Genomic DNA, 10,228 nt, shown 5'->3' with positions numbered 1-10,228 from the left:
GTCCGTACAACAAGTACTGGATGTTCTATGTCCAGTACTTGCAAGCCTTCAATAGGCACCATGACACGACTCTCTACAGCGGAACGTCTATGCCTGAGATCCTGAGTCTAGTACCATGGAACGCATCTGCGTTCTTTAAGCTCGCGTGCATTGTTTCTTTTTTGCATGCTCCCTTCTTTCGATCTCCCTTCTTTCTCTCCCTTAATCCCCTTCCCCCCGCGTAGGATAGCAAACCGGACGCGCGTCTAGGTTAATCTTCCTGCCTTTCCTTCCTCTTTCTTCTCCTCTCCTCATAAGCACATCTGGTTCTGGGGCGTAAAACCCTAACAGTTATTATATTAAGGACATCATGTCATGAAGCTGAAGCTATTTGCCATTGAAACCAAATTCGAATGTGTTGTTAAACGAAAAAGAAAGAGCTAAGCACGTGGTTTATGAGCTGTATCAGGCGGTGCATGCGAAAGATAGTCAGCTCCATGGCCCCTGAGTCTTTGATTAGCATGCTCTAAAGAGCCCCAAGGTAATATCACCGCATCGACCTCTCGCATCCATTGATACACGGACAGTGCGCCTCCGTTCAAGCCGGAGTTTCCGCCTCGCCGTTGCATACCATGGCGTACAACTGGTACAGCCTTCGTAGCGGTTGGCCTAAGCACCTTATGCACGGAACACGTCACTGAGAAACATAACTGCTACTTGGCGCATCGCTGTTTCAGCTTGAAACTGCATAAAATGACATGGCTGCAGGGTGATGCGCACTGGCGTTTAAGGAAACACCAATCATCAACATTGCATCTGTAAACGATTTGATCGGTCGTGAATACGTGGGTCATGGTGTTAAATGCGAAGCTTTTACACGACAGTGGAAAGACTCAGAGAGAAATTACCAACAGATCGGTGGCGTGCGCTTGGATATTGGACATCCTGTTCTACTTATACCACCAAATGACGTTCACTTAAGCAAGCAACGCTCAATATTTTCCGAATTTGTTGGGATGTCGAAATAGCAGCGTTCACCTATATAGGTAATAGATCACAACTGTTCTACTTATACTGGTAAATACTTGTTTTACTGGTATTTTTTGTTGTTTTTGCAAAACACATGTTATAGGATCAAGAATACATCCTTTCAACTTTTTCAATCAATTTTCGGCAAACTCATGTGTACTTAGGGACTTCAAAGCGACGGCAGCCTGATTAGCAACGCGAGAGTAAACTCTGCGCAGATCAAGGGAGGCTCTATAGGCGAAACAAAGTTCCGAAGTGGATGCTATACTGAACACCCACGAAAGGGCGGGCTTCTTCGAGAGAAATAATTTTTCTTCGCGAAATAACGACAGATAAGACGAGCCGATAAATTAGACGAGCCTCGCGAAGAACTTCGCTTCGTCTCTCTCGCGCGTCAAACAATAGCGCGCGGATCGCGAATAACGGTTATCTCCGCTTTCAGCGAACGAACGAGAATTCGTGGCAGTTCTGTCGGCAGTATTCGGCGCTCTGCAATCATTCCTGCGCTTCGCCATCCACCGAGCGCGATTCAAAACGAATTTCCCGACAGTTGAATTCCAATAAAAATGCGTCCTGAGCGACAGCCATGGCGTCCCTCTTTCGTAGACAAGTAAAAAAAAATAAAAGAATGAGCTACGAAAAGACGAATCATAATAAGAGGGGTGGAGAGCCTTTATTTTCGGTATCAGCGAGACGACCAGTCCTTGGTGTTGGCAGCTCTTCGCTCTGCTCGTCATGGCCAGATGATGTGCTGCATTGAGGGATGAGGAGTGACGCGCGGGTCAGGTATAGGCATCTCCATAGGGCTCGCGAAGAATGCGGAGCGCTTCGGCGTGCGTCTAACCTCCTCCCCAGAAATGCGAAAGCAAATATTGCTTTTCCCCCGCTTTTATTATTGCGTTCTTTTTAACCATCTTAGGTGAAATAGGAAGCATTGACGTTGGACTGGGAGAGAAGTGCATGTCGGGAGTCGATGAATATACAGCGATTATTTATTCCATGAATATGAACGTGTCTTGTTATTCCGTGTGTTGGTTATTCTTTGCATTACGAACGAAGTGTTTAATTTTCTTAATCATATGTCTTGTGGGCTATTAAACTGTGTAAACAACCTGTGACAAGCTTGTTTCTACTCATGTATTTGTGAAAATAATCTTCCGTGTGTTATGCTCACTCTGCTTGCAGTCGTGTCCGCAGTATTTTAGTTCCCTTTGTGGTTGTGACTTTCCCTATATTAACCCATTGGGTTATAGGATAGCTTGAAATACGCCCTATAATTGTTCTGACTGTGGCAGGTTGATAAGTAAGAAACGAGAAGCCTTGAGTATCTTACTCATTGATATTACTTGGGCACAAGATCGTTACTGTTCATTGCCTCTGACAAATACTAAAGCTCAACGAAGTTATTAAATAGCGAAATAATTACTCGGTGACGTGGATGCACTATCACTAGTATCTTGAATGATGCCTGTTATTTAAAATAAATAATAAAACTGTCATGTTCTGCGCTTGAAAAACCTTGATACTATTATCGATATGCTTATGATCGGTTTCTCTGGATCGGTTTCGACCACCAGCAGTCCTTTGTCTTGCATCCAAATGTAAGTGCACGAGCGCCGCGGTCGAAATGTCGCTACCGCTGTGATCGACTTTTGGACATCGATCTAGTTCAGCAGCGGAACGCTATATATCCATCAGGAGCCGCGGCAGATTGATGGCCTGTTTATAACGCGGGAGTGAAAAAAGCCAGGCGTCAAACAGAAGCAAAAATAATAAAGAGCCAACGGGATTTCGATATGCAGACAAATTTAACGGTGAGTGGACACTTAGGTTAAAACGAGATCAACTCACAGTTCACTCTAGTTGTAGTCACCACGTACCTGATGGCGGCGCAAGCAATGTATTATTTCAATGATATTTGAAGTGACTGATCGATTGATTGGTGCGACCTAATGCCGCGAGTGGGGGGATGGGGGAGGGAGGGCGGGTTGGCTCGTTATTAATTTCAACCTTAGAACACCTATAAAAGCTTTGCTACTGCAGTGATTTTCGACACAGTCTGATTGTGGTTCCCGCTGAACGCAATTGTGCCTTCGACCTCGCACGTTATAGCGGCAGGAAGCTGAAGCTTCTTCGCGTGCATGCACCCTGACACTGCCAATTATTCCACTGTTAGTGGTCTTCTGTCGCATAGATGTGCATTTACTTCTCGCTTCTTTGCTGGACCCGATTGTCTCTCTGTAAAACGCCGCTTGTCCTGGCAGGAGCAAAGTCTCATGGCAGGCCCGATTTTCGCGCTGTGTTAGTGTATGAACAGATCGCACGACACTCGGCGCACGACAGACGATGTGGGCGCGGCACGTACAGCGTAGAGTTATGGGTTTCCTTGCTTCAAAGCCGCGTTCTCAATACGCTTATTGATTGCAATATTGGACGCTCTGGCGGCAAACATGTCTCCGGCCTTTTCAAATATTTTTAATTTTTATTGGCTTATTATTATTTTATTGTCGACTGATATAAAGGCCAGTTGCCCGTGGTGAAATAAATCCTATGACCAAAAAAATAACTGAATGAAATCTAGAACCATCCGCGTAAAAATGGACGATGATGAAAGTCGTGCCGTGAAAAGACAGGCTATATTGGGTAAAACTGCGAGGCGCGTGAACTAATTGAACAACACGCGTCTACGTAGACTTTCTTGTCGAAAGAAATATATAACAGGAAGTAAGAATGTTCGCTGGATCTAGAGAAAATTTAGCACACAAAATAGTGAGGGAGCTTGTGTGTGTGTGTGTATATATATATATATATATATATATATATATATATATATATATATATATATATATATATATATATATATATATATATATATATATATATATATATATATAGCCAGCAGAATTGCTGGAAATGGATATTGTTCTCGGTGGAGCGCAGTCTAGTGGGGTAATGCACCTATTGTCCTCCTAACGAGCCGCATTCCGACGTTATGTTCTGTAATGAACAACATAAAAAAAATTCTTGGACTGAACGGAGCATGGCCTCTGAGTAGTATCTGCTTTGATTAGTTGCTTCGATTTTTTATTATATGTGTTTTTAAAAGAGGTTGGCATCATGTGTGATGCCAGCTACACCTTTTCTTTTATGTTACAATGTATTGCAAGGATAGCCCGGCTCGAAAAAAAAAAAAGAAACAACCAAATAAACGAACAACAAAACAGACAATACGGAAATGTATGCGGTAAATTGTAGTAACACTACAACTTCCTAATGACTGCTCGACGACGGATGCAATTAGACTTGAAGAAAAATTGAGTATATGGCACTGCGAGTGAATACTCACGGAATAATAATATGCGTGCTTTCGCACGCTCTAACGTCGCAGGTAGGCAAGATGCGTAGAATCTGAATCAAATTAAGGGTGCTCATTTTTCGCTCGCTGCAAGTCACTTTATGTACGATGGCACGTGATAATGTAGTAGTTATATCGTTAAACTTCTTCTTTCCCAAGCTTCGTCAGCGGTCTGAGATGAGCTCTGCTTCCGTTAGTGCCATCATAACAATCCTGTAATGAGTTGTATAGATAACGCGAAACGAATGTGATCTTGTGGAAGGAACCCCTTCATTGCACTAGCCGTGCTCTATCGTATTCTAACCACATTCTCTTGAGATGGCGTCGCAGCTTGAACTCATTGTCCGTGGAGTGGTGGGTATACAGTATAATGGTGCGTCTAGCTTCGGAAGACAGAAATAGTTACAGGCACGAATAGAAGCAGGTGCGAAAGCATTTTTTTTTTACTTCCAAGGTTACGAATAGAGTGCGTGCTGCAATATCAAGATGTCTTGCGACGAGCTCCATCGTCGCGTTTTGCCTCGCTCTCTGCAAAAGCCCTGGCAGGACGCGTGTTCAACCACGGAGCTATAGAGTAATATTTGCTAAGCACGAAGTGGGTTATCGGCGCAAGTAATACAGTACGAAAAAAAAAAAGAAAAACCCACAAAATGCTTCGGGTTATGTATTCTCGCAAGCGCTCAGGAAAAAAAAAAAGTCCTGTTGAGTGCTGTTTACGATTACTTATCTTTCATCTCTGATAATAAAGAGAGATGCCGCGAAACTGCGCTGTCCGCGAGCAGTCTGATGGGGAACAGGTTGGCCGGGTCCGGTTTGCATAAGCAAGGCCGTTCGCGCTCGCTTTCCAGAGCCCCTTCACTGGCCCGTTAATCAAAAGCTAAAATGAAGACGACAAACAAACTGGCAAAAAGAAAAAAAAACGCAACGAGGAAAGCTTGCATCGACAGCCAATTGCCCGTGACCAGCTCACGCTAGCCATACAGAGAGAGAAAACGGAGAGGGAAGCTTATAGGAGAGGAGGGTTGTTGTTAGCGGGCTTCCTGCCAGAAGGTTATGTTATTCGCCTCCATCTGCGTAGCTTCAACGCTGAGAAAAAAAAAAAAAACACCGAGCAGCTTAAGATAGCATCGCGTGCTCACGGTAGCGGGTGTATCGATGTTCCCTCAGGTTCTTCGACAAGGAGCGCCTCAGTATGTTCCTCGCGCATCGCTGTTTATTTTTTTCCTCACGCCAGGAGGCTGGGAGTGATTCGTGTACTCCCACGCCTCGGTACGACGCCGTCCGTACGATGCTAATGCGACGCTAATGAGGAAATGAATCAAGGTCCTCTCCTCTTCGAAAGCCCTGCTCCTACATCGTGCCTTTACTCGGAGCGGGCAGCGTACGAAAATCTCTATCACGTACTCGCTGCTTTATGTGTTCACATATAAGGCAGCAGTCGCTTGTGAAGCGCCGTTTAATCTCGGACACGAATGACGCGTGAATTAAGGGAATTTCGAAACGAGGCAGGGCCGAAGGAGCGTGACGGGTTTTTGGAAGCGAAACTTTTAACTTGATTCGCGAAAATTGGGCCGGACAGCCGTCACTTACTTTTCCCTCGGTGCTTCGGGTTTTCGTTCCGTCTAATGCACATCACGTGTTGTGCACGGCGAGGTGTGACATCAAGTGGAATGAGATAGGAAAGAAGAACGCAACTTCCTGTTGATAGAAGGAACTTAATGAGACTAAACAGAGAGTGAAATCTTTGCGCGCAACGACAGACTTACGTCACGTTCATTCAAAGCCAGCAGTGATAATAAACAAAGCGATGTCTTTTTATATTAGCTATAATTTGTTCACGCATCGTTTGATGGTGTCGTGCATAAGTCATCTTCGGAATACTTGAGAGAGAGAGAGAGAGAGCGATAATAAAATGGGAGAAAGGCCGGGAGGCCAACCAGAATTGTAGCATCCAGTTTTCTACCCTAGACTAAGGGTTGAGGTAAAGGGAAAGAAGGATGGAGAGGAAAGCGGAGAGAAGAGCATCATTCTTTATACCATAGGCATCACCCGACACCTGGAGCAGCAAGCTAAGCGAGAAACGGGCTAACGTCTCCGGTGTGATCATTAAGATCGATCTTCTACCTATCGCAAAATCATTTTATTTCCAACATCTCGCTTTGTTTTCGATGTCTGAACGTGACTGATATTACAACAGAGAGGAAGAGAGAGACAGAAAATAATGAATGTAAATGATGTTTCCTGGCTTGTTTACAAAAGAGTAAGATAAAAGTGTATCAAGCTAAGTACGCCTCGCCCGCGAACATAATTACTGAGTTAATGATACTACATTGAGTGGTTTTACGCGCCGAAACCAAGGTATGATTACGGGGCACGCCGTATTGGAGGGCACTATAAGAATTTTGACCACCTTATGTTCAAGCACTTTTGAAAAACGAGGATTTGGAGTGTGTAATCATAGTTTGATTCCTTCTGAATTCGAAAACCAGTGTAAGAGTTCACGGACGTGAACGCAAATAGCATTTCTTGGCAAAAAACAGCGGCTGCAGCCGCAGTGCTTCTTGAGATGCTGAGCGAACGCGGTGACGTCATCTTCGGTGTGCCGCGTCATCGGCAACATCAGCACTGTTAAAGCATGGCCTTCGCGATCAGTACCACTAACGCGCGCAGCCGGAACTAGGGACATAGGCTACGGTTGAAGATACGACAGTGCTGCGCGGCTCCGCCAAAGCTACCGACGATGACGTAGTACCGGTTGGTTCGTTTCCACGCCCACACTTTCGGCGCGTTCGCGTGGGCGTAGCAAGACGAACTCCTGCTGCCACAACAGCGGAAAGAATTACGCCATCGTCGACAATAATGTTGGTCCCTGTTAACAATAAAGTTTTACCGAATTCTAAAACCACTTCAGCTTCCCTTTAAGGCACGCCGAAATTAAGTACACTGGTGTTTTTGCATCTGGCCCCCCTCGAAACGCGGCCGCGCCAGCGTGGAATTGAACCCGCATCTTCGAGCGCAGCAGCACCGTAGAGAAATGAAAGACTTGCAACACTATAGTCGCTATACTATGCGGTGACTACGGTACTCTGGGGTTTCACATTGGGCTGCCCTCAGACCTTTTCTGGAAGGACGTCACCGCATTGGGCCAATGCTTGCCTCTGTGTTGTCTCCGGTGATTCGCATGGGCCACAATACCATTTACTACCTTCGGGTACGCATAACATTTCACCTGTCTCAGTGATTACGGGGGCCTACAATCGGGGGCGGTGATCTCCGAGGAGAGGCTAATCGGGATCAAGGGTTGCATTGCTCGCCAGTACGATCGCCCACTCGCTGCCGCGGAGTTTCCAGCATGACCAGGCCGGCACTTGATGGTCGTTTTACGACCTCTCTCTTGCAAATTGTGCTTCCACGCAACTTTGACGTGGTAGGCGGTTGCATCGAGTCTTAGGGGTGTGTCTTTCGGTCGAGCAATTCGATGTTTTCGTCCGAATAAAGCTATTCCTTTCCTTCGAAGACTTAATTGGCCACTCTGGACAATGCGCCGCGTCAGATAAGTGCATACCAAGAGCGCCCGTAGTATTGGGGATTACACAACAGGAGTGCAGTGCATGTGCGTGCTTTGAGAATAGGACAGTGGGTTTTAGGTACACCCCGCACAATTTTATTAGGGCCTATGTGCTCACGCGCAACGATTTCTCCTTGTAGCTTACTCAGAACAGTACACGAATGATGGCAAGTCGCACTGTTCAAGCAGCGCGTAACTTCTCTCTAGATTGACGAATCATTTTTACTGGCACGAGCACCGAGCTACACTCTCGCTTCTCTTCCAAGCGTTTCCGGTGGAGCCCTTACTTCCGGTGTTCCGAATATTAAGAAAACGTGTTAAAAAAAAAATGGCCGAAGCTCGCACTAAGTCGCCCAAGGCTTGAAACAGCGAAACTGGACGACTCTGAAGTCTAGTCTGGCTTGCTTCTAGGTTGTCGCTGGGCTTTATCTAGGTTAGTCACGACACGGATGTCCAAACTCCAGAACCGAGCGTTCGCACTTCTCATAGGACAGCCCTTTCTTTATCTCTGCGTTTTTTCTGTCTCTTTCTTTCTGTTTATTTCTCTCTTGATCTATTATCTTTCTCTCTCTGCTTCTATGTCTCTCTTTCTGTGTTTCTCTTTGTCTCTCTTTCTATATCTTTCTCTATCTTTCTATTTTTCTTTCTCTTTACTTGATGTTTCTATTTTCTTTTTGCTATCTCTTTCTCCCCCTGCTTCTTTCTCTATTTCTGTCTTTATTTTTCTTACTCTTTTGCTCTCTTTGTATATCTTTCTCTGGCTTCTCTATCGCTTCCTCTCGCTCTCTTAGTGAACCAGTGGCGAGTAGTAGGATTTGCCCAATTTCTGTGGCCCATACCCGTTCATGATGGTGATAGTTTTATGATGGGCCGCACAAATTACGGTTAGCCTAGACAGCTTCGCTGTTAAAAATGAAATTGTCGCGAAGTCGATGGTTATGTTTCAAATTAAGAGTTATATTGGGTACGTGTGACATCGGAGCATAAGTTTATTTAAGGTAAGGCGGAATTTCCTGCGAGGATAACTCATTACACTCAATTCATCGAAAGAGCGGACTGTTTTCTTGTGAGCAGCTGGGAGCAGATCTCAACCACGAGCTCCTTTTACGTGGCTTCTGAGATCCGCTTCGGCAGTGCGAGGAAACACGGTGTCAACCCAAGGAATACACCAGGGCACACGAACGCCGAGTTGAACCAGATGCCTAACCAGACACCTTCACTTAGGTGTCACCAGACACCTCGGTGAAGGATTAGGGTCACCTGCAATTTTTCTCGTACGTTGTTATTTTTTTGCCTGGTTTTTGAAATCCTTAATCTCTCATTTTGAGTTTTGATTATTGAGATATCTGGCCTGTCGGAGGCCTATTTATAATGAATTCACAATTTTTATAAACAGCCTCATTGTTCTAGCTTTATATGAAGTGTGTAGTAGTAAATACGAGAACGAGTGCATGAATAGACAAAGCTTTTGAAGTCACTGTTTGGGTTAAACGTCCCAAATCGAAAGCTGTGGTGGAAGCCACTTGAATAAATTGAAAGCTGTTAAACAGCTTGAAACAGCTAATAGCAATTCCTGCAGCTTTCAAACTGTTTGCCAAACAGCTTGAAAGCTGTTTAGCAAATTGTTCCTTGTCCGGCGTACCAAAAAACTATCGTCTTTATAAATGACCAACTTTGGGCCGTCCGGCAAGCCGAGGATGCCGCCAGGGTCCAAGGGCTTCAAGTCGTCACCTGACGCCATCATCAGCGACGGAGAGTGTGACGGGACAGGGGTTAATCCCCTCTTCCCCCCGCCTCGCCCGGACTTTTAACAAAGTTTATTCACTCACTCATTATAAACGGGCGTGTGCCGCAGGAATTGAGTAAATCCCCCCACTCACCATTGGTTTACTAAAAATGAATAAGGCAACAGTTAGCCCTACAAATGACCAAAGAACTATCATCGTCATAAACGGGTATGTGCCAAAGAAATTGGGTAAATCCCACTACTCACCACACGTCGTCGTGGTGCGGTGAGTAGACCCGTTGAGACGTAGTCGCCAACGACGACGTGCCAGTAGATCTATGAGAGATGCGAACACTTGGTTTCAGCGCGAAGTTCTGTCTCTGCAGTTTGGACATCCGTGTCGTGTCTGTGATTGTCTGTGGTTTGACTCGAACCTCTCTAGACTAGCATCACCTAGCTAAAGCCTCCCAACGAGCTAGAAATGACCAGATTGGTCTTCAGAATCGTCCAGGTTCGTTGTTTCAAGCCTTGCGCGGCTTAGCGCAAGCTTCGCCTTTTTTTTTCTTTTTTT

Source organism: Rhipicephalus sanguineus, chromosome 5 (assembly GCF_013339695.2).
Source record: "Rhipicephalus sanguineus isolate Rsan-2018 chromosome 5, BIME_Rsan_1.4, whole genome shotgun sequence".
NCBI lineage: Eukaryota > Metazoa > Arthropoda > Arachnida > Ixodida > Ixodidae > Rhipicephalus > Rhipicephalus sanguineus.
This window is presented reverse-complemented; position numbering follows the sequence as displayed.